The sequence below is a fragment of the Eschrichtius robustus genome, chromosome 1, assembly GCF_028021215.1.
Source record: "Eschrichtius robustus isolate mEscRob2 chromosome 1, mEscRob2.pri, whole genome shotgun sequence".
Classification (NCBI taxonomy): domain Eukaryota; kingdom Metazoa; phylum Chordata; class Mammalia; order Artiodactyla; family Eschrichtiidae; genus Eschrichtius; species Eschrichtius robustus.
Window position 1 is genome coordinate 145,505,147 of NC_090824.1, and position 22,080 is coordinate 145,527,226.

Below are 22,080 nucleotides of genomic sequence, written 5' to 3' on the forward strand. Positions count from 1 at the left end.
CACGTTGGGATCCCGGTGGAGAGAGAGTAAGGCAAGGCGAGTGAAAGAGACACGTGAGATGGCTGACTAAGCCCAAAGGTTTATTGGTGGGTGGATAGATCGACGGTGGCCATGGGGTCCCCGGAACACATTTGGGATTCCCTCAGGAGCATCTGGAGGCACGTGTAGGGAGAGAATACGGGAGCACCTTTGTGGACTGTCCCGCCTCTTTCCTCTCCTTGGTCGATTTGCTTCATGGCGGGTCCTTGTCCAGCGAAAGTTTGCCTTCATGGCACAGTATGATGTCTTCTCATGGGGGCCGATTTAGAGGCCTTGGGGTGTTTTGTCCCTGTCTGGCCACGTTCCCCCTGTGTTGAAGATGTGAAGGTGTTCCTGAGGACAGCCAAGCATCATTTCTATACCCGGCCCACATAGCGTTCCCTGAGGATTGGAGCTCTCCTAGGAGGTCATTGGGCGCAACCATGCAGAAACAAGGGAGTCGGTTGCCAAGGAAAGGCTACATTTTTAAGGGCAGGAGAGGATGTGTGGTGTGGGTGTCATTTTTCCTGCCACCCGCTGGTGCGTCGAGACTGTGGTATCCGGCGAGCCTGGCCACAGGCCAGACAAATCATACCGGTTCAAGTGTCTAGGCTGTTGTCTGGGTTCTCTCGTTGCATGGCTGTGGGTAACAAGTTGCTTGTAGAGTACCTGGGCCTCACGGTTTCCCCAATGTCACGTCACTGATGGGCCCAGAGTGTGAAAGTGCCAGACACCACTGCAAGTTACACCATTGCTGCAAGGGTTTCCCCACCGCGTTGAGCATCGGAATGGTTCCCGTGCCATTAGCTTTGTGTGTGGGCTAAGGGTAGGTTGCCAGTCTTGGCAGCAGGCCAGGAAGTATGGCTACAGGTGAATCTCCATTATTCAGTCCAGGAGTTCCTCTGGTGCGTTTTGTCACCGGTCCCTACAAGCTGCTTTTGTTGGAGGTCGTGACATTTGGCCAAGGGTCGTTCCCTTGTGGAAGATCTCAGGGACCACATCTCCCCTTGAGGCTGAGTCCATTGTGTGGAAGCGTATGCGCCAGGAGTGGTTTGGTTCCCCGAGGGCAGTGGCTCTTACGCTGAGTAATCCCATTTCCCCTGAGGGTGTCTCAGCGGTTCAGGATGACATCCCTATGCTGTGTCGGTGGGGAGGCGGCTCAGGCGGGGAAGTTCAAGGCCCATACCAGGGGTTTGATGGACGGCCGTGCTCTTTGTGTTGATGCCCGTGCACTCTGAAGGCATCTGTGCCATGATGCATTCACGTTTGGCTGTGGACACACAGACATGATGGGCTGCAAATGAAATGTTGAGGGGAGATATAGCACACATCGCAGCGCACTTCGCTGGGCGGTATCACCCTTTGCCTCTGTGCCCCCGTTCACTTTTCTCAAACATCCCTGTGTTCTGTCACACTGAGGCAGGTGGTGGAGTGCCAGGGAACAAACACCTGCAGCAGCATGGGGCCCTCTGTATAGTCCATGAAACCTGGCGAAGTGAGGACAGTGCGGCAAGTTGAGGCAAGTCGAGGCAAAAGAGTCTCAGAGTGATTTTGGCGTGAAGTACTTGAGGATCCTCATAGGAACCTTGTGGTGGTGAGTGGAAATTCTTTGCAGAAACCTAGATGTTTGGCCACGGGGACTTGTGCCCTGAGACTACACCCTCACCTTCTTGGCTCTTCCAGTGGCACCCCAGATCCGATGCCATGATCCTTAGCTCCATTGGCAGCCCCGTGGGTCGGCTCTGGCCGCTCCTGACTGCTGACATGATTGAGATCGTTGGCTGCCCTGCGGTGGAGCCTGCAACTTTGAACGTGCAGCCTTTGAGCAGGTGGATTGATGATGACTCCCATAAATGCACTGCTTGGAACTCTGAACCAATGAATGGGTCTCAGGTTTCTCCGCGGTCATGTCACTGACAGTCCCGGGGGCGAAAATACAATGCGCAAGGGCAAGTTACCCAGTTGCTGCAAGGGTTTGCCCTGCCAGTTTGGGCATTGGAATATCTCCAATGCCAATAGCTTTCTGTACGACCCAAGGGCATCGCCTCTGGCTTGACAAGGTTCGTGGTAGAAACCTTGTGGGGGTAAACGGAACTTCTTTGAAGAAACCTAGATGTTTGGCCACGGGGACTTGTGCGGCGAGACTACCCCGTCACATTCCGGGCTCTTCCTGGGGAACCCGAGCTCCAATGCCCTGAGACTTGGGTGCACTTTCTGCCCCGTGGCTCGAGTCTGGCCGCTCCCTACTGCTGAGAGGTTTTAGCTTGCTGACAATCCGCGACTTTGCACGTCCAGCCTTTGAGCAGCTGCGTGGATCGATGATGACTCCCATAAATGCATTCCTTCAAAATCTAAACAAAATGAATGAGCAATACCTACCATCTTCTCATCCTAACTGAGGTCCAGCACGTGGCTCCCAAAGGAAAATTAGGGAGAGGTCCATGTCGCATTTGCTACTGTGGGCGTGTGCAGCAACATTGTTCAACTTGAGGGTGGCGGGCTTCTCGTGCAGAAAGAGCCATGTGGAAAGGAGCCTGGGATGTCCATCTACATGGGAAGGCTAAGGACAACTTGATGTCTCTGGGCACCTGAGTCTAGCCAAAACTGCTATATCCTGCCGCGGTCTGTATGCAGGTATGAAAGGAAGCGTGAGCCACTGGTACTCCTCTGGCTTGCCCTCGAGATCTACAGGCCACCCTCGAGCTCAGGTCGTTGCCTTGTTCCCGCAAGGAAGCAGAAGTCTCTGCACTCAGGGTCAGAGAAGGAGTCCTGGCCAGGCCAGGCTTCTATGTCATGTTCAGCTTGGGAGGTGGGATGTAGTTTACATTTGCCCTGATGGTCAGGGGAAATCAAATGGGCCACCGTCCCACAGATTTCGGCGACGCTGTTGGCTCCTCCTTGGGTTGTGTCCTGCTTGTGTGTTGTGTGTGGAGAGGTTGGAAAATGCCTTAGGCAAATCCAGGGGATATCAAGCTACTTAGGTGAGGGGTGGATTCGTCTGGATCCTGGTGGAGAGAGGAAGGCAAGGCGAGTGGGAAATACACGTGAGAGTGTTGGCTAAGCCCACAGGCTTACTGTTGGGTGGATAGATGTTCGGTGGACATAGGGTTCCCGGAACTCTTTTGGGATATCTTCAGGAGCATTTGGAGTCCCGTGTAGGGAAGGAACACAGGTGCACATTCATGGACCATCCCAACCTTTTCCTCTCCTTTCTCAATGTGCTTCACGGCGGGTCCTTGTTCCACTGAATGGTGCCTTCACAGCACAGTATGGTGTCTTCTCACTGGGCCCGATTTGGAGCCGTTGGGATGTTTTGTCCCTGTGTGGCCTCCTTGCCCCTATGTTGAGGATGTTAAGGTGTTCCTTCGGACAGCCCAGCGTCATTGCTATGCCCAGTCGGCATAGCATTCCCTGAGGTTTGGAGCTCTTCCCGGAGGTCTTTGGGCCCAACCATGCAGAAAGAAGCGAGTTGGCTGCCAAGGAAATGCTACAGGTTTAAGGGCTGGAGTGAATGTGTGCTGCAGGGGTCATTTTGTCCTGCCGCCTTCTGGTGCTGCGAGCCTGTGATCTCCAGCATGCATGGCTTCAAGCCAGAGAAGTCATGCCGGTTCAAGGGTCCAGGATGTTGGAGGCGTTCCCTCATTGCACGGCTGTGGGTGACACGTTGGTTCTGGAGGACCAGGGTCTCATGGTTTCTCCAAGGTCTAGTCCTTGAAGGGAAGAAAGACAATGTGCAAGGTGGTACAATAAGATACCCAGTTGCTGCAAGGGTTTGCCCCGCCACTTTGGGCATTGGAATGGCTCCCTTGCCATTAGCTTTGGTTGCGGTCCTAAGAAGTTCCTCTGGCTTGGCAGGAGACCAGGAAGTATGCCTGCTGGTGAGTCTCCCTTGATCAGTCCAGGGGTTCCTCAGGTGCCCTTTGTCACGGGTCCCTACGAGCCGCTTTTGATGGAGGTCGTCATATTCGGCCAAGGGCCCTTCCCTTGTGGAAGATCTCTCGCCTTGAGGGTGTGTCCACTGTGTGGAATCATAAGTGCCAAGGGCGTGTTTGTCGCCAAAGAGGGCACTTGCTCTTAGGCTGAGGGGGCCCAGTTGTCCTGAGGGTGTCTCAGGGGATCAGGAAGACATCGTTTTGCTGTGATGCGGGGCAGATTGCTCAGGAGAGGAATTTCAGGGCCCGAGACCAGGGTGTTGTTGGCCGGCGGCGCTCTTTGTCCTGATGGCCGCATGCTCTGAAGGCGCCTGTGCCACGATGCTTTCACGTTTGGGTGCGTACACACAGGCAAGACGGACAGCAAATGAAATGTTGAGGAGAGATAGAACACACATCACTGGGTGGTATCGACCTGTCCCTCGCTGCGCCCGTGCACCCTCCTCAAGCCTGCGTGTGTTCTCTCACCCGAGCCAGGTGGAATGCCAGGGAAAGAATGCTAGCAGCAGCCTGGGGCCATCCGTATAATCCCTGATACCCGTTGAAAGGAGGACGGCGTGGCAAGGCGAGGCCAGGCGAAGGAGTCTCGGATGGGTCCTGGCGTGCATTCCATGAGGATCCTGCTTTAACCCTTGTTGCGGTAAGGGACACTTCTTTGCTTAACCTAAAGGTTTGGCGACGGGAACGTGTGCACCGGGGCTACACCCTCACCTTCTGGTAATTTCTCGGGGAACACGAGCTTTGATGCCCTGAGAACTGGCTGCATTTCCTGACCCATGGCTCGGCTCTGGCCACTTCTGTACGCTGATATGATTCAGCTCGCTGGCCGTCCCATGGTGGAATCTGCAACTTTGCATGTCCAACGTTTGAGCCCGTGTTTGGATCGATGATGACTCCCACAAATGCATTCCTTGGAAATCTGAACAAAATGAGTGAAAAATCCCTACCGTCTCCTCTTTGGAACTGAGGTCCAGCACGTGGCTCCCAAAAGGAAAGTAGGGAGAGGTTCACATTGCATTTGCGGCTGTGGGTGTCCACAGCCACGTTGTTCAAGTTGAGGGTTGTGGTTATCTCATGGGGAGAAGAGCCATTGGGAAAGGAGCCTGGGATGCCAATGCAGGTGGGAAGGCTTGGGACAGCTTGCCGTCTCTTTGTTCCTTGGTCTAGCCAGGACTGCTGTCCCCTGTCACGGTTCAGCATGCAGGTAGGAGAGGAAGCGTGCGCCATTGCTGGTTCTGCCACCTGCGCTTGAGTTCTACAGGCTGCCCCCACCTGCTGGTCATTGCCTTGTGGCCTCAAAGAAACAGAAGTCTGTAGGCTCAGGGTCAGAACAGGATTCCAGGCCTAGGCCAGGCTTCTTTGTCATGTTCTGCTTGGGAGACCATATGCAATTTAGGTTTCTCCTGATGAGGGGAGAAATCAAATGGGCCAGTGTTCCTGGGAGTTTAGGCAATCTGATGGCTCCTCCTCGGGTTGTGTCCTGCTTGTGTGTGCTGTGTGAAGGGGCTGGAAAATGCCTTAGTCAAGCTTGGTCACGGCAAGCTTCCTTGGTGAGGGGTGGCTCTGGCATCTTGCCGTGACACGTTGGGATCCCGGTGGAGAGAGAGTAAGGCAAGGCGAGTGAAAGAGACACGTGAGATGGCTGACTAAGCCCAAAGGTTTATTGGTGGGTGGATAGATCGACGGTGGCCATGGGGTCCCCGGAACACATTTGGGATTCCCTCAGGAGCATCTGGAGGCACGTGTAGGGAGAGAATACGGGAGCACCTTTGTGGACTGTCCCGCCTCTTTCCTCTCCTTGGTCGATTTGCTTCATGGCGGGTCCTTGTCCAGCGAAAGTTTGCCTTCATGGCACAGTATGATGTCTTCTCATGGGGGCCGATTTAGAGGCCTTGGGGTGTTTTGTCCCTGTCTGGCCACGTTCCCCCTGTGTTGAAGATGTGAAGGTGTTCCTGAGGACAGCCAAGCATCATTTCTATACCCGGCCCACATAGCGTTCCCTGAGGATTGGAGCTCTCCTAGGAGGTCATTGGGCGCAACCATGCAGAAACAAGGGAGTCGGTTGCCAAGGAAAGGCTACATTTTTAAGGGCAGGAGAGGATGTGTGGTGTGGGTGTCATTTTTCCTGCCACCCGCTGGTGCGTCGAGACTGTGGTATCCGGCGAGCCTGGCCACAGGCCAGACAAATCATACCGGTTCAAGTGTCTAGGCTGTTGTCTGGGTTCTCTCGTTGCATGGCTGTGGGTAACAAGTTGCTTGTAGAGTACCTGGGCCTCACGGTTTCCCCAATGTCACGTCACTGATGGGCCCAGAGTGTGAAAGTGCCAGACACCACTGCAAGTTACACCATTGCTGCAAGGGTTTCCCCACCGCGTTGAGCATCGGAATGGTTCCCGTGCCATTAGCTTTGTGTGTGGGCTAAGGGTAGGTTGCCAGTCTTGGCAGCAGGCCAGGAAGTATGGCTACAGGTGAATCTCCATTATTCAGTCCAGGAGTTCCTCTGGTGCGTTTTGTCACCGGTCCCTACAAGCTGCTTTTGTTGGAGGTCGTGACATTTGGCCAAGGGTCGTTCCCTTGTGGAAGATCTCAGGGACCACATCTCCCCTTGAGGCTGAGTCCATTGTGTGGAAGCGTATGCGCCAGGAGTGGTTTGGTTCCCCGAGGGCAGTGGCTCTTACGCTGAGTAATCCCATTTCCCCTGAGGGTGTCTCAGCGGTTCAGGATGACATCCCTATGCTGTGTCGGTGGGGAGGCGGCTCAGGCGGGGAAGTTCAAGGCCCATACCAGGGGTTTGATGGACGGCCGTGCTCTTTGTGTTGATGCCCGTGCACTCTGAAGGCATCTGTGCCATGATGCATTCACGTTTGGCTGTGGACACACAGACATGATGGGCTGCAAATGAAATGTTGAGGGGAGATATAGCACACATCGCAGCGCACTTCGCTGGGCGGTATCACCCTTTGCCTCTGTGCCCCCGTTCACTTTTCTCAAACATCCCTGTGTTCTGTCACACTGAGGCAGGTGGTGGAGTGCCAGGGAACAAACACCTGCAGCAGCATGGGGCCCTCTGTATAGTCCATGAAACCTGGCGAAGTGAGGACAGTGCGGCAAGTTGAGGCAAGTCGAGGCAAAAGAGTCTCAGAGTGATTTTGGCGTGAAGTACTTGAGGATCCTCATAGGAACCTTGTGGTGGTGAGTGGAAATTCTTTGCAGAAACCTAGATGTTTGGCCACGGGGACTTGTGCCCTGAGACTACACCCTCACCTTCTTGGCTCTTCCAGTGGCACCCCAGATCCGATGCCATGATCCTTAGCTCCATTGGCAGCCCCGTGGGTCGGCTCTGGCCGCTCCTGACTGCTGACATGATTGAGATCGTTGGCTGCCCTGCGGTGGAGCCTGCAACTTTGAACGTGCAGCCTTTGAGCAGGTGGATTGATGATGACTCCCATAAATGCACTGCTTGGAACTCTGAACCAATGAATGGGTCTCAGGTTTCTCCGCGGTCATGTCACTGACAGTCCCGGGGGCGAAAATACAATGCGCAAGGGCAAGTTACCCAGTTGCTGCAAGGGTTTGCTCTGCCAGTTTGGGCATTGGAATATCTCCAATGCCAATAGCTTTCTGTACGACCCAAGGGCATCGCCTCTGGCTTGACAAGGTTCGTGGTAGAAACCTTGTGGGGGTAAACGGAACTTCTTTGAAGAAACCTAGATGTTTGGCCACGGGGACTTGTGCGGCGAGACTACCCCGTCACATTCCGGGCTCTTCCTGGGGAACCCGAGCTCCAATGCCCTGAGACTTGGGTGCACTTTCTGCCCCGTGGCTCGAGTCTGGCCGCTCCCTACTGCTGAGAGGTTTTAGCTTGCTGACAATCCGCGACTTTGCACGTCCAGCCTTTGAGCAGCTGCGTGGATCGATGATGACTCCCATAAATGCATTCCTTCAAAATCTAAACAAAATGAATGAGCAATACCTACCATCTTCTCATCCTAACTGAGGTCCAGCACGTGGCTCCCAAAGGAAAATTAGGGAGAGGTCCATGTCGCATTTGCTACTGTGGGCGTGTGCAGCAACATTGTTCAACTTGAGGGTGGCGGGCTTCTCGTGCAGAAAGAGCCATGTGGAAAGGAGCCTGGGATGTCCATCTACATGGGAAGGCTAAGGACAACTTGATGTCTCTGGGCACCTGAGTCTAGCCAAAACTGCTATATCCTGCCGCGGTCTGTATGCAGGTATGAAAGGAAGCGTGAGCCACTGGTACTCCTCTGGCTTGCCCTCGAGATCTACAGGCCACCCTCGAGCTCAGGTCGTTGCCTTGTTCCCGCAAGGAAGCAGAAGTCTCTGCACTCAGGGTCAGAGAAGGAGTCCTGGCCAGGCCAGGCTTCTATGTCATGTTCAGCTTGGGAGGTGGGATGTAGTTTACATTTGCCCTGATGGTCAGGGGAAATCAAATGGGCCACCGTCCCACAGATTTCGGCGACGCTGTTGGCTCCTCCTTGGGTTGTGTCCTGCTTGTGTGTTGTGTGTGGAGAGGTTGGAAAATGCCTTAGGCAAATCCAGGGGATATCAAGCTACTTAGGTGAGGGGTGGATTCGTCTGGATCCTGGTGGAGAGAGGAAGGCAAGGCGAGTGGGAAATACACGTGAGAGTGTTGGCTAAGCCCACAGGCTTACTGTTGGGTGGATAGATGTTCGGTGGACATAGGGTTCCCGGAACTCTTTTGGGATATCTTCAGGAGCATTTGGAGTCCCGTGTAGGGAAGGAACACAGGTGCACATTCATGGACCATCCCAACCTTTTCCTCTCCTTTCTCAATGTGCTTCACGGCGGGTCCTTGTTCCACTGAATGGTGCCTTCACAGCACAGTATGGTGTCTTCTCACTGGGCCCGATTTGGAGCCGTTGGGATGTTTTGTCCCTGTGTGGCCTCCTTGCCCCTATGTTGAGGATGTTAAGGTGTTCCTTCGGACAGCCCAGCGTCATTGCTATGCCCAGTCGGCATAGCATTCCCTGAGGTTTGGAGCTCTTCCCGGAGGTCTTTGGGCCCAACCATGCAGAAAGAAGCGAGTTGGCTGCCAAGGAAATGCTACAGGTTTAAGGGCTGGAGTGAATGTGTGCTGCAGGGGTCATTTTGTCCTGCCGCCTTCTGGTGCTGCGAGCCTGTGATCTCCAGCATGCATGGCTTCAAGCCAGAGAAGTCATGCCGGTTCAAGGGTCCAGGATGTTGGAGGCGTTCCCTCATTGCACGGCTGTGGGTGACACGTTGGTTCTGGAGGACCAGGGTCTCATGGTTTCTCCAAGGTCTAGTCCTTGAAGGGAAGAAAGACAATGTGCAAGGTGGTACAATAAGATACCCAGTTGCTGCAAGGGTTTGCCCCGCCACTTTGGGCATTGGAATGGCTCCCTTGCCATTAGCTTTGGTTGCGGTCCTAAGAAGTTCCTCTGGCTTGGCAGGAGACCAGGAAGTATGCCTGCTGGTGAGTCTCCCTTGATCAGTCCAGGGGTTCCTCAGGTGCCCTTTGTCACGGGTCCCTACGAGCCGCTTTTGATGGAGGTCGTCATATTCGGCCAAGGGCCCTTCCCTTGTGGAAGATCTCTCGCCTTGAGGGTGTGTCCACTGTGTGGAATCATAAGTGCCAAGGGCGTGTTTGTCGCCAAAGAGGGCACTTGCTCTTAGGCTGAGGGGGCCCAGTTGTCCTGAGGGTGTCTCAGGGGATCAGGAAGACATCGTTTTGCTGTGATGCGGGGCAGATTGCTCAGGAGAGGAATTTCAGGGCCCGAGACCAGGGTGTTGTTGGCCGGCGGCGCTCTTTGTCCTGATGGCCGCATGCTCTGAAGGCGCCTGTGCCACGATGCTTTCACGTTTGGGTGCGTACACACAGGCAAGACGGACAGCAAATGAAATGTTGAGGAGAGATAGAACACACATCACTGGGTGGTATCGACCTGTCCCTCGCTGCGCCCGTGCACCCTCCTCAAGCCTGCGTGTGTTCTCTCACCCGAGCCAGGTGGAATGCCAGGGAAAGAATGCTAGCAGCAGCCTGGGGCCATCCGTATAATCCCTGATACCCGTTGAAAGGAGGACGGCGTGGCAAGGCGAGGCCAGGCGAAGGAGTCTCGGATGGGTCCTGGCGTGCATTCCATGAGGATCCTGCTTTAACCCTTGTTGCGGTAAGGGACACTTCTTTGCTTAACCTAAAGGTTTGGCGACGGGAACGTGTGCAGCGGGGCTACACCCTCACCTTCTGGTAATTTCTCGGGGAACACGAGCTTTGATGCCCTGAGAACTGGCTGCATTTCCTGACCCATGGCTCGGCTCTGGCCACTTCTGTACGCTGATATGATTCAGCTCGCTGGCCGTCCCATGGTGGAATCTGCAACTTTGCATGTCCAACGTTTGAGCCCGTGTTTGGATCGATGATGACTCCCACAAATGCATTCCTTGGAAATCTGAACAAAATGAGTGAAAAATCCCTACCGTCTCCTCTTTGGAACTGAGGTCCAGCACGTGGCTCCCAAAAGGAAAGTAGGGAGAGGTTCACATTGCATTTGCGGCTGTGGGTGTCCACAGCCACGTTGTTCAAGTTGAGGGTTGTGGTCATCTCATGGGGAGAAGAGCCATTGGGAAAGGAGCCTGGGATGCCAATGCAGGTGGGAAGGCTTGGGACAGCTTGCCGTCTCTTTGTTCCTTGGTCTAGCCAGGACTCCTGTCCCCTGTCACGGTTCAGCATGCAGGTAGGAGAGGAAGCGTGCGCCATTGCTGGTTCTGCCACCTGCGCTTGTGTTCTACAGGCTGCCCCCACCTGCTGGTCATTGCCTTGTGGCCTCAAAGAAACAGAAGTCTGTAGGCTCAGGGTCAGAACAGGATTCCAGGCCTAGGCCAGGCTTCTTTGTCATGTTCTGTTTGGGAGACCATATGCAATTTAGGTTTCTCCTGATGAGGGGAGAAATCAAATGGGCCAGTGTTCCTGGGAGTTTAGGCAATCTGATGGCTCCTCCTCGGGTTGTGTCCTGCTTGTGTGTGCTGTGTGAAGGGGCTGGAAAATGCCTTAGTCAAGCTTGGTCACGGCAAGCTTCCTTGGTGAGGGGTGGCTCTGGCATCTTGCCGTGACACGTTGGGATCCCGGTGGAGAGAGAGTAAGGCAAGGCGAGTGAAAGAGACACGTGAGATGGCTGACTAAGCCCACAGGTTTATTGGTGGGTGGATAGATCGACGGTGGCCATGGGGTCCCCGGAACACATTTGGGATTCCCTCAGGAGCATCTGGAGGCACGTGTAGGGAGAGAATACGGGAGCAACTTTGTGGACTGTCCCGCCTCTTTCCTCTCCTTGGTCGATTTGCTTCATGGCGGGTCCTTGTCCAGCGAAAGTTTGCCTTCATGGCACAGTATGATGTCTTCTCATGGGGGCCGATTTAGAGGCCTTGGGGTGTTTTGTCCCTGTCTGGCCACGTTCCCCCTGTGTTGAAGATGTGAAGGTGTTCCTGAGGACAGCCAAGCATCATTTCTATACCCGGCCCACATAGCGTTCCCTGAGGATTGGAGCTCTACTAGGAGGTCATTGGGCGCAACCATGCAGAAACAAGGGAGTCGGTTGCCAAGGAAAGGCTACATTTTTAAGGGCAGGAGAGGATGTGTGGTGTGGGTGTCATTTTTCCTGCCACCCGCTGGTGCGTCGAGACTGTGGTATCCGGCGAGCCTGGCCACAGGCCAGACAAATCATACCGGTTCAAGTGTCTAGGCTGTTGTCTGGGTTCTCTCGTTGCATGGCTGTGGGTAACAAGTTGCTTGTAGAGTACCTGGGCCTCACGGTTTCCCCAATGTCACGTCACTGATGGGCCCAGAGTGTGAAAGTGCCAGACACCACTGCAAGTTACACCATTGCTGCAAGGGTTTCCCCACCGCGTTGAGCATCGGAATGGTTCCCATGCCATTAGCTTTGTGTGTGGGCCAAGGGTAGGTTGCCAGTCTTGGCAGCAGGCCAGGAAGTATGGCTACAGGTGAATCTCCATTGTTCAGTCCAGGAGTTCCTCTGGTGCGTTTTGTCACCGGTCCCTACAAGCTGCTTTTGTTGGAGGTCGTCCCATTTGGCCAAGGGCCGTTCCCTTGTGGAAGATCTCAGGGACCACATTTCCCCTTGAGGGTGAGTCCATTTTGTGGAAGCGTATGCACCAGGAGTGGTTTGGTTCCCCAGAGGGCAGTGGCTCTTACGCTGAGTAATCCCATTTCCCCTGAGGGTGTCTCAGCGGTTCAGGATGATATCCCTATGCTGTGTCGGTGGGGAGGCGGCTCAGGCGGGGAAGTTCAAGGCCCATAACAGGGGTTTGATGGACGGCCGTGCTCTTTGTGTAGATGCCCGTGCACTCTGAAGGCATCTGTGCCACGATGCATTCACGTTTGGCTGTGGACACACAGACATGATGGGCTGAAAATGAAATGTTGAGGGGAGATAGAGCGCACAACGCTGGGCGGTATCACCCTTTGCCTCTGTGCCCCCGTTCACTTTTCGCAAACATCCCTGTGTTCTGTCACACTGAGGCAGGTGGTGGAGTGCCCGGGAACAAACACCTGCAGCAGCATGGGGCCCTCTCTATAGTCCATGATACCTGGCGAAGTGAGGACAGTGCGGCAAGTTGAGGCAAGTCGAGGCAAAAGAGTCTCAGAGTGATTTTGGCGTGAAGTACTTGAGGATCCTCGTAGGAACCTTGTGGTGGTGAGTGGAAATTCTTTGCAGAAACCTAGATGTTTGGCCACGGGGACTTGTGCCCTGAGACTACACCCTCACCTTCTTGGCTCTTCCAGTGGCACCCCAGATCCGATGCCATGATCCTTAGCTCCATTGGCAGCCCCGTGGGTCGGCTCTGGCCGCTCCTGACTGCTGACATGATTGAGATCGTTGGCTGCCCTGCGGTGGAGCCTGCAACTTTGAACGTGCAGCCTTTGAGCAGGTGGATTGATGATGACTCCATTAAATGCATTGCTTGGAACTCTGAACCAATGAATGGGTCTCAGGTTTCTCCGCGGTCATGTCACTGATGGGCCCGGGGGTGAAAATACAAGGCGCCAGGGCAAGTTACGAAGTTGCTGCAAGGGTCTGCCCGGCCAGTTTGGGCATTGGAATATCTCCAATGCCAATAGCTTTCTGTACGACCCAAGGGCATCGCCTCTGGCTTGACAAGGTTCCTGGTAGAAACCTTGTGGGGGTAAACGGAACTTCTTTGAAGAAACCTAGATGTTTGGCCACGGGGACTTGTGCGGCGAGACTACACCGTCACATTCCGGGCTCTTCATGCGGCACCCTAGCTCCGATGCCCTGAGACTTGGGTGCATTTTCTGCCCCGTGGCTCGAGTCTGGCCGCTCCCTACTGCCGAGAGGATTGAGCTTGCTGACAGTCCGCGACTTTGCACGTCCAGCCTTTGAGCAGCTGCGTGGATCGGTGATGACTCCCATAAATGTATTCCTTCGAAATCTAAACAAAATGAATGAGCAATACCTACCATCTTCTCATCCTAACTGAGGTCCAGCATGTGGCTCCCAAAGGAAAATAAAGGAGAGGTCCATGTCGCATTTGCTACTGTGGGCGTGCGCAGCAACATTGTTCAAGTTGAGGGTGGCGGGCTTCTCGTGCAGAAAGAGCCATGTGGAAAAGAGCCTGGGATGTCCATCTACGTGGGAAGGCTAAGGACAACTTGACGTCTCTGGGCACCTGAGTCTAGCCAAAACTGCTATCCCCTGCCGCGGTCAGCATGCGGGTATGTAAGGAAGCATGAGCCACTGGTACTCCTCTGGCTTGCCCTCGAGACCTACAGGCCACCCTCGAGCTCAGGTCGTTGCCTTGTTCCCGCAAGGAAGCAGAAGTCTCTGCACTCAGGGTCAGAGAAGGAGTCCTGGCCAGGCCAGGCTTCTATGTCATGTTCATCTTGGGAGGTGGGATGTAGTTTACGTTTGCCCTGATGGTCAGGGGAAATCAAATGGGCCACCATCCCATGGATTTGGGCGACGCTGTTGGCTCCTCCTTGGGTTGTGTCCAGCTTGTGTGTTGTGTGTGGAGAGGTTGGAAAATGCCTTAGGCAAATCCAGGGGACATCAAGCTACTTAGGTGAGGGGTGGATTCGTTTGGGTCCTGGTGGAGAGAGGAAGGCAAGGCGAGCGGGAAATACACGTGAGAGTGTTGGCTAAGCCCACAGGCTTACTGTTGTGTGGATAGATGGTCGGTGGACATAGGGTTCCCGGAACTCTTTTGTGATATCTTCTGGAGAATTTGCAGTCCCGTGTAGGGAAGCAACACAGGTGCACATTCATGGACCATCCCAACCTTTTCATCTCCTTTCTCAATGTGCTTCACGGCGGGTCCATGTTCCAGTGAATGGTGCCTTCACGGCACAGTATGGTGTCTTCTCACTGGGCCCGATTTGGAGCCGTTGGGATGTTTTGTCCCTGTGTGGCCTCCTTGCCCCTATGTTGAGGATGTTAAGGTGTTCCTTCGGACAGCCCAGCATCATTGCGATACCCAGTCGGCATAGCATTCCCTGAGGTTTGGAGCTCTTCCCGGAGGGCTTTGGGCCCAACCATGCAGAAAGAAGCGAGTTGGCTGCCAAGGAAATGCTACAGGTTTAAGGGCTGGAGTGAATGTGTGCTGCAGGGGTCATTTTGTCCTGCCGCCTTCTGGTGCTGCGTGCCTGTGATCTCCAGCATGCATGGCTTCAAGCCAGAGAAGTCATGCCGGTTCAAGGGTCCAGGATGTTGGAGGCGTTCCCTCATTGCACGGCTGTGGGTGACACGTTTGTTCTGGAGGACCTGGGTCTCATGGTTTCTCCAAGGTCTTGTCCTTGAAGGGAAGAAAGACAATGTGCAAGGTGCTATGATAAGATACCCAGTTGCTGCAAGGGTTTGCTCTGCCACTTTGGGCATTGGAATGGCTCCCTTGCCATTAGCTTTGGTTGCGATCCTAAGAAGTTCCTCTGGCTTGGCAGGAGACCAGGAAGTATGCCTGCTGGTGAGTCTCCCTTGATCAGTCCAGGGGTTCCTCAGGTGCCCTTTGTCACGGGTCCCTACGAGCCGCTTTTGATGGAGGTCGTCATATTTGGCCAAGGGCCCTTCCCTTGTGGAAGATCTCTCCCCTTGAGGGTGTGTCCACTGTGTGGAATCATAAGTGCCAAGGGCGTGTTTGTTGCCAAAGAGGGCACTTGCTCTTAGGCTGAGGGGGCCCAGTTGTCCTGAGGGTGTCTCAGGGGATCAGGAAGACATCGTTTTGCTGTGATGCAGGGCAAATTGCTCAGGAGAGGAATTTCAGGGCCCGAGACCAGGGTGTTGTTGGTCGGCGGCGCTCTTTGTCCTGATGGCCGCATGCTCTGAAGGCGCCTGTGCCACGATGCTTTCACGTTTGGGTGCGTACACACAGGCAAGATGGACAGCAAATGAAATATTGAGGAGAGATAGAGCACACATCACTGGGTGGTATCGACCTTGCCCTCGCAGCGCCCGTGCACCCTCCTCAAGCCTGTGTGTGTTCTCTCACTCGAGCCACGTGGAATGCCAGGGAAAGACTGCCAGCAGCAGCCTGGGGCCATCCGTATAATCCCTGATACCCGTTGAAAGGAGGGCGGCGTGGCAAGGCGAGGCCAGGCGAAGGAGTCTCGGAGGGGTCCTGGCGTGCATTCCATGAGGATCCTGCTTTAACCCTTGTTGTGGTAAGCAACACTTCTTTGCTAAACCTAAAGGTTTGGCGACGGGAACGTGTGCACCGGGGCTACACCCTCAGCTTCCGGTCTTTTCTCGGGGAACACGAGCTTTGATGCCCTGAGAACTGGCTGCATTTCCTGACCCTTGGCTCGGCTCTGGCCACTTCTGTACGCTGATATGATTCAGCTCGCTGGCCGTCCCATGGTGGAATCTGCAACTTTGCATGTCCAACGTTTGAGCATGTGCTTGGATCGATGATGACTCCCACAAATGCATTCCTTGGAAATCTGAACAAAATGAGTGAGAAATCCCTACCGTCTCCTCGTTGGAACTGAGGTCCAGCACGTGGCTCCCAAAAGGAAAGTAGGGAGAGGTTCACATTGCATTTGCGGCTGTGGTTGTCCACAGCCACGTTGTTGAAGTTGAGCGTTGTGGTCATCTCATGGGGAGAAGAGCCATTGGGAAAGGAGCCTGGGATGCCAATGCAGGTGGGAAGCCTTGGGACAGCGTGCCGTCTCTGTGTTCCTTGGTCTAGCCAGGACTGCTGTCCCTGCCACGGTTCAGCATGCAGATAGGAGGGGAAGCGTGCACTATTGCTGGCTCTGCCTCCTGCACTTGAGGTCTACAGGCTGCCCCCACCTGCTGGTCATTGCCTTGTGGCCTCAAAGAAACAGAAGTCTGTAGGCTCAGGGTCAGAACAGGATTCCAGGCCTAGGGCAGGCTTCTTTGTCATGTTCTGCTTGGGAGACCATATGCAATTTAAGTTCCTCCTGATGAGGGGAGAAATCAAATCGGCCACTGTTCCTGGGAGTTTAGGCAATCTGATGGCTCCTCCTCGGGTTGTGTCCTGCTTGTGTGTGCTGTGTGAAAGGGCTGGAAAATGCCTTAGTCAAGCTTGGTCACAGCAAGCTTCTTTGGTGAGGGGTGGCTCTGGCAACTTGCCGTGACACGTTGGGATTCCGGTGTAGAGAGAGTAAGGCAAGGCGAGAGAAAGAGACACGTGAGATGGCTGGCTAAGCCCACAGGTTTACTGGTGGGTGAATGGATCGACGGTGGCCATGGGGTCCCCGGAACACATTTGGGATTCCCTCAGGAGCATCTGGAGGCACGTGTAGGGAGAGAATACGGGAGCAAATTTGTGGATTGTCCTGTCCCGCCTCTTTCCTCTCCTTGGTCGATTTGCTTCATGGCGGGTCCTTGTCCAGCGAAAGGTTGCCTTCATGGTACAGTATGGTGTCTTCTCATGGGGGCCGATTTGGAGGCCTTGGGGTGTTTTGTCCCTGTCTGGCCACTTTCCCCCTGTGTTGAAGATGTGAAAGTGTTCCTGAGGACAGCCAAGCATAATTTCTATACACGGACCGCATAGTGTTCCCTGAGGATTGGAGCACTACCAGGAGGTCATTGGGCGCAACCATGCAGAAACAAGGGAGTCGGCTGCCAAGGAAAGGCTACAGTTTTAAGGGCAGGAGAGGATGTGTGGTGTGGGTGTCATTTTTCCTGCCACCCGCTGGTGCGTCGAGACTGGTATCCAGCAAGCCTGGCCACAGGCCAGACAAATCATACCGGTTCAAGTGTCTAGGCTGTTGTCTGGGTTCTCTCGTTGCATGGCTGTGGGTAACAAGTTGCTTGTAGAGTACCTGGGCCTCACAGTTTACCCAATGTCACGTCACTGATGGGCCCAGAGTGTGAAAGTACCAGACACCACTGCAAGTTACACCATTGCTGCAAGGGTTTCACCACTGCATTGAGCATCGGAATGGTTCCCATGCCATTAGCTTTGTGTGTGGGCCAAGGGTAGGTTGCCAGTCTTGGCAGCAGGCCAGGAAGTATGGCTACAGGTGAATCTCCATTGTTCAGTCCAGGAGTTCCTCTGGTGCGTTTTGTCACTGGTCCCTACAAGCTGCTTTTGTTGGAGGTCGTCCCATTTGGCCAAGGGCCATTCCCTTGTGGAAGATCGCAGGGACCACATTTCCCCTTGAGGGTGAGTCCATTGTGTGGAAGCTTATGTGCCAGGAGTGATTTGGTTTCCCAGAGGGCAGTGGCTCTTACGCTGAGTAATCCCATTTCCCCTGAGGGTGTCTCAGCGGTTCAGGATGACATCCCTATGCTGTGTCGGTGGGGAGGCGGCTCAGGCGGGGAAGTTCAAGGCCCATACCAGGGGTTTGATGGACGGCCGTGTTCTTTGTGTTGATGCCCGTGCACTCTGAACGCATCTGTGCCACGATGCATTCACGTTTGGCTGTGGACACACAGACATGATGGGCTGCACATGAAATGTTGAGGGGAGATATAGCGCACATCGCTGGGCGGTATCACCCTTTGCCTCTGTGCCCCCGTTCACTTTTCGCAAACATCCCTGTGTTCTGTCACACTGAGGCAGGTGGTGGAGTGCCCGGGAACTAACACCTGCAGCAGCATGGGGCCCTCTCTATAGTCCATGATTCCTGGCGAAGTGAGGACAGTGCGGCAAGTTGAGGCAAGTCGAGGCAAAAGAGTCTCAGAGTGATTTTGGCGTGAAGTACTTGAGGATCCTCGTAGGAACCTTGTGGTGGTGAGTGGAAATTCTTTGCAGAAACCTAGATGTTTGGCCACGGCGACTTGTGCCCTGAGACTACACCCTCACCTTCTTGGCTCTTCCAGTGGCACCCCATATCCGATGCCATGATCCTTAGCTCCATTGGCAGCCCCGTGGGTCGGCGCTGGCCGCTCCTGACTGCTGACATGTTTGAGATCGTTGGCTACCCTGCGGTGGAGCCTGCAACTTTGAACGTTCAGCCTTTGAGCAGGTGGATTGATGATGACTCCCATAAATGCACTGCTTGGAACTCTGAACCAATGAATGGGTCTCAGGTTTCTCCGCGGTCATGTCACTGATGGGCCCGGGGGCGAAAATACAAGGCGCCAGGGCAAGTTACCCAGTTGCTGCAAGGGTTTGCCCTGCCAGTTTGGGCATTGGAATATCTCCAATGCCAATAGCTTTCTGTACGACCCAAGGGCATCGCCTCTGGCTTGACAAGGTTCCTGGTAGAAACCTTGTGGGGGTAAACGGAACTTCTTTGAAGAAACCTAGATGTTTGGCCACGGGGACTTGTGCGGCGAGACTACACCGTCACATTCCGGGCTCTTCATGCGGCACCCTAGCTCCGATGCCCTGAGACTTGGGTGCATTTTCTGCCCCGTGGCTCGAATCTGGCCGCTCCCTACTGCTGAGAGGATTGAGCTTGCTGACAGTCCGCGACTTTGCACGTCCAGCCTTTGAGCAGCTGCGTGGATCGGTGATGACTCCCATAAATGCATTCCTTCGAAATCTAAACACAATGAATGAGCAATACCTACCATCTTCTCATGCTAACTGAGGTCCAGCACGTGGCTCCCAAAGGAAAATTAGGGAGAAGTCCTTGTCGCATTTGCTACTGTGGGCGTGCGCAGCAACATTGTTCAAGTTGAGGGTGGCGGGCTTCTCGTGCAGAAAGAGCCATGTGGAAAAGAGCCTGGGATGTCCATCTACGTGGGAAGGCTAAGGACAACTTGACGTCTCTGGGCACCTGAGTCTAGCCAAAACTGCTATCCCCTGCCGCGGTCAGCATGCGGGTATGAAAGGAAGCATGAGCCACTGGTACTCCTCTGGCTTGCCCTGGAGATCTACAGGCCACCCTCGAGCTCAGGTCGTTGCCTTGTTCCCGCAAGGAAACAGAAGTCTCTGCATTCAGGGTCAGAGAAGGAGTCCTGGCCAGGCCAGGCTTCTATGTCATGTTCAGCTGGGGAGGTGGGATGTAGTTTACGTTTGCCCTGATGGTCAGGGAAACTCAAATGGTCCACCATCCCACGGATTTGGGCGACGCTGTTGGCTCCTCCTTGGGTTGTGTCCTGCTTGTGTGTTGTGTGTGGAGAGGTTGGAAAATGCCTTAGGCAAATCCAGGGGATATCAAGCTACTTAGGTGAGGGGTGGATTCTTTTGGGTCCTGGTGGAGAGAGGAAGGCAAGGCGAGCGGGAAATACACGTGAGAGTGTTGGCTAAGCCCACAGGCTTACTGTTGGGTGGATAGATGGTCGGTGGACATAGGGTTCCCGGAACTCTTTTGGGATATCTTCAGGAGAATTTGCAGTCCCGTGTAGGGAAGCAACACAGGTGCACATTCATGGACCATCCCAACCTTTTCATCTCCTTTCTCAATGTGCTTCATGGCGGGTCCTTGTTCCAGTGAATGGTGCCTTCACGGCACAGTATGGTGTCTTCTCACTGGGCCCGATTTGGAGCCGTTGGGATGTTTTGTCCCTGTGTGGCCTCCTTGCCCCTATGTTGAGGATGTTAAGGTGTTCCTTCGGACAGCCCAGCGTCATTGCGATACCCAGTCGGCATAGCATTCCCTGAGGTTTGGACCTCTTCCCGGAGGTCTTTGGGCCCAACCATGCAGAAAGAAGCGAGTTGGCTGCCAAGGAAATGCTACAGGTTTAAGGGCTGGAGTGAATGTGTGCTGCAGGGGTCATTTTGTCCTGCCGCCTTCTGGTGCTGCGAGCCTGTGGTCTCCAGCATGCATGGCTTCAAGCCAGAGAAGTCATGCCGGTTCAAGGGTCCAGGATGTTGGAGGCGTTCCCTCATTGCACGGCTGTGGGTGACACGTTGGTTCTGGAGGACCAGGGTCTCATGGTTTCTCCAAGGTCTAGTCCTTGAAGGGAAAAAAGACAATGTGCAAGGTGGTACAATAAGATACCCAGTTGCTGCAAGGTTTTGCCCCGCCACTTTGGGCATTGGAATGGCTCCCTTGCCATTAGCTTTGGTTGCGATCCTAAGAAGTTCCTCTGGCTTGGCAGGAGACCAGGAAGTATGCCTGCTGGTGAGTCTCCCTTGATCAGTCCAGGGGTTCCTCAGGTGCCCTTTGTCACGGGTCCCTACGAGCCACCTTTGATGGAGGTCGTCATATTCGGCCAAGGGCCCTTCCCTTGTGGAAGATCACTCCCCTTGAGGGTGTGACCACTGTGTGGAATCATAAGTGCCAAGGGCGTGTTTGTTGCCAAAGAGGGCACTTGCTCTTAGGCTGAGGGGGCCCAGTTGTCCTGAGGGTGTCTCAGGGGATCAGGAAGATATCGTTTTGCTGTGATGCAGGGCAGATTGCTCAGGAGAGGAATTTCAGGGCCCGAGACCAGGGTGTTGTTGGTCGGTGGCCCTCTTTGTCCTGATGGCCGCATGCTCTGAAGGCGCCTGTGCCACGATGCTTTCACGTTTGGGTGCGTACACACAGGCAAGATGGACAGCAAATGAAATGTTGAGGAGAGATAGAGCACACATCACTGGGTGGTATCGACCTTGCCCTCGCAGCGCCCGTGCACCCTCCTCAAGCCTGTGTGTGTTCTCTCACTCGAGCCACGTGGAATGCCAGGGAAAGACTGCCAGCAGCAGCCTGGGGCCATCCGTATAATCCCTGATACCCGTTGAAAGGAGGGCGGCGTGGCAAGGCGAGGCCAGGCGAAGGAGTCTCGGAGGGGTCCTGGTGTGCATTCCATGAGGATCCTGCTTTAACCCTTGTTGTGGTAAGCAACACTTCTTTGCTAAACCTAAAAGTTTGGCGACGGGAACGTGTGCACCGGGGCTACACCCTCAGCTTCCGGTCTTTTCTCGGGGAACACGAGCTTTGATGCCCTGAGAACTGGCTGCATATCCTGAACCTTGGCTCGGCTCTGGCCACTTCTGTACGCTGATATGATTCAGCTCGCTGGCCGTCCCATGGTGGAATCTGCAACTTTGCATGTCCAACGTTTGAGCATGTGCTTGGATCGATGATGACTCCCACAAATGCATTCCTTGGAAATCTGAACAAAATGAGTGAGAAATCCCTACCGTCTCCTCGTTGGAACTGAGGTCCAGCACGTGGCTCCGAAAAGGAAAGTAGGGAGAGGTTCACATTGCATTTGCGGCTGTGGTTGTCCACAGCCACGTTGTTGAAGTTGAGCGTTGTGGTCATCTCATGGGGAGAAGAGCCATTGGGAAAGGAGCCTGGGATGCCAATGCAGGTGGGAAGGCTTGGGACAGCGTGCCGTCTCTGGGTTCCTTGGTCTAGCCAGGACTGCTGTCCCTGCCACGGTTCAGCATGCAGATATGAGGGGAAGCGTGCACTATTGCTGGCTCTGCCTCCGGCACTTGAGGTCTACAGGCAGCCCCCACCTGCTGGTCATTGCCTTGTGGCCTCAAAGAAACAGAAGTCTGTAGGCTCAGGGTCAGAACAGGATTCCAGGCCTAGGGCAGGCTTCTTTGTCATGTTCTGCTCGGGAGACCATATGCAATTTAGGTTTCTCCTGATGAGGGGAGAAATCAAATGGGCCACTGTTCCTGGGAGTTTAGGCAATCTGATGGCTCCTCCTCGGGTTGTGTCCTGCTTGTGTGTGCTGTGTGAAGGGGCTGGAAAATGCCTTAGTCAAGCTTGGTCACGGCAAGCTTCTTTGGTGAGGGGTGG

General features: G+C 54.4%; 10 non-coding genes across 10 annotated transcripts; all 10 read left to right on the forward strand.

Annotated features, from left to right (window-relative positions):
* The first annotated feature begins 1,849 nt into the window (after positions 1-1,849).
* On the forward strand, positions 1,850-1,941 carry LOC137751710 (small nucleolar RNA SNORD116). Its single transcript, XR_011070927.1, has one exon. It is a non-coding gene; the product is annotated as a small nucleolar RNA SNORD116 (small nucleolar RNA).
* A 389-nt stretch (positions 1,942-2,330) lies between these two features.
* On the forward strand, positions 2,331-2,422 carry LOC137778105 (small nucleolar RNA SNORD116). Its single transcript, XR_011076739.1, has one exon. It is a non-coding gene; the product is annotated as a small nucleolar RNA SNORD116 (small nucleolar RNA).
* A 2,408-nt stretch (positions 2,423-4,830) lies between these two features.
* Positions 4,831-4,922, forward strand: LOC137751357 (small nucleolar RNA SNORD116). The gene has a single exon (XR_011070770.1). It is a non-coding gene; the product is annotated as a small nucleolar RNA SNORD116 (small nucleolar RNA).
* Positions 4,923-7,379: 2,457 nt separating this feature from the next.
* LOC137751715 (small nucleolar RNA SNORD116) lies at positions 7,380-7,471 on the forward strand. The gene has a single exon (XR_011070928.1). It is a non-coding gene; the product is annotated as a small nucleolar RNA SNORD116 (small nucleolar RNA).
* A 389-nt stretch (positions 7,472-7,860) lies between these two features.
* On the forward strand, positions 7,861-7,952 carry LOC137778113 (small nucleolar RNA SNORD116). Its single transcript, XR_011076740.1, has one exon. It is a non-coding gene; the product is annotated as a small nucleolar RNA SNORD116 (small nucleolar RNA).
* Positions 7,953-10,360: 2,408 nt separating this feature from the next.
* Positions 10,361-10,452, forward strand: LOC137751409 (small nucleolar RNA SNORD116). The gene has a single exon (XR_011070787.1). It is a non-coding gene; the product is annotated as a small nucleolar RNA SNORD116 (small nucleolar RNA).
* A 2,927-nt stretch (positions 10,453-13,379) lies between these two features.
* LOC137750919 (small nucleolar RNA SNORD116) lies at positions 13,380-13,471 on the forward strand. Its single transcript, XR_011070639.1, has one exon. It is a non-coding gene; the product is annotated as a small nucleolar RNA SNORD116 (small nucleolar RNA).
* A 2,408-nt stretch (positions 13,472-15,879) lies between these two features.
* LOC137753192 (small nucleolar RNA SNORD116) lies at positions 15,880-15,971 on the forward strand. The gene has a single exon (XR_011071410.1). It is a non-coding gene; the product is annotated as a small nucleolar RNA SNORD116 (small nucleolar RNA).
* A 2,929-nt stretch (positions 15,972-18,900) lies between these two features.
* LOC137751414 (small nucleolar RNA SNORD116) lies at positions 18,901-18,992 on the forward strand. Its single transcript, XR_011070788.1, has one exon. It is a non-coding gene; the product is annotated as a small nucleolar RNA SNORD116 (small nucleolar RNA).
* A 2,408-nt stretch (positions 18,993-21,400) lies between these two features.
* LOC137753197 (small nucleolar RNA SNORD116) lies at positions 21,401-21,492 on the forward strand. The gene has a single exon (XR_011071412.1). It is a non-coding gene; the product is annotated as a small nucleolar RNA SNORD116 (small nucleolar RNA).
* Positions 21,493-22,080: the final 588 nt, after the last annotated feature.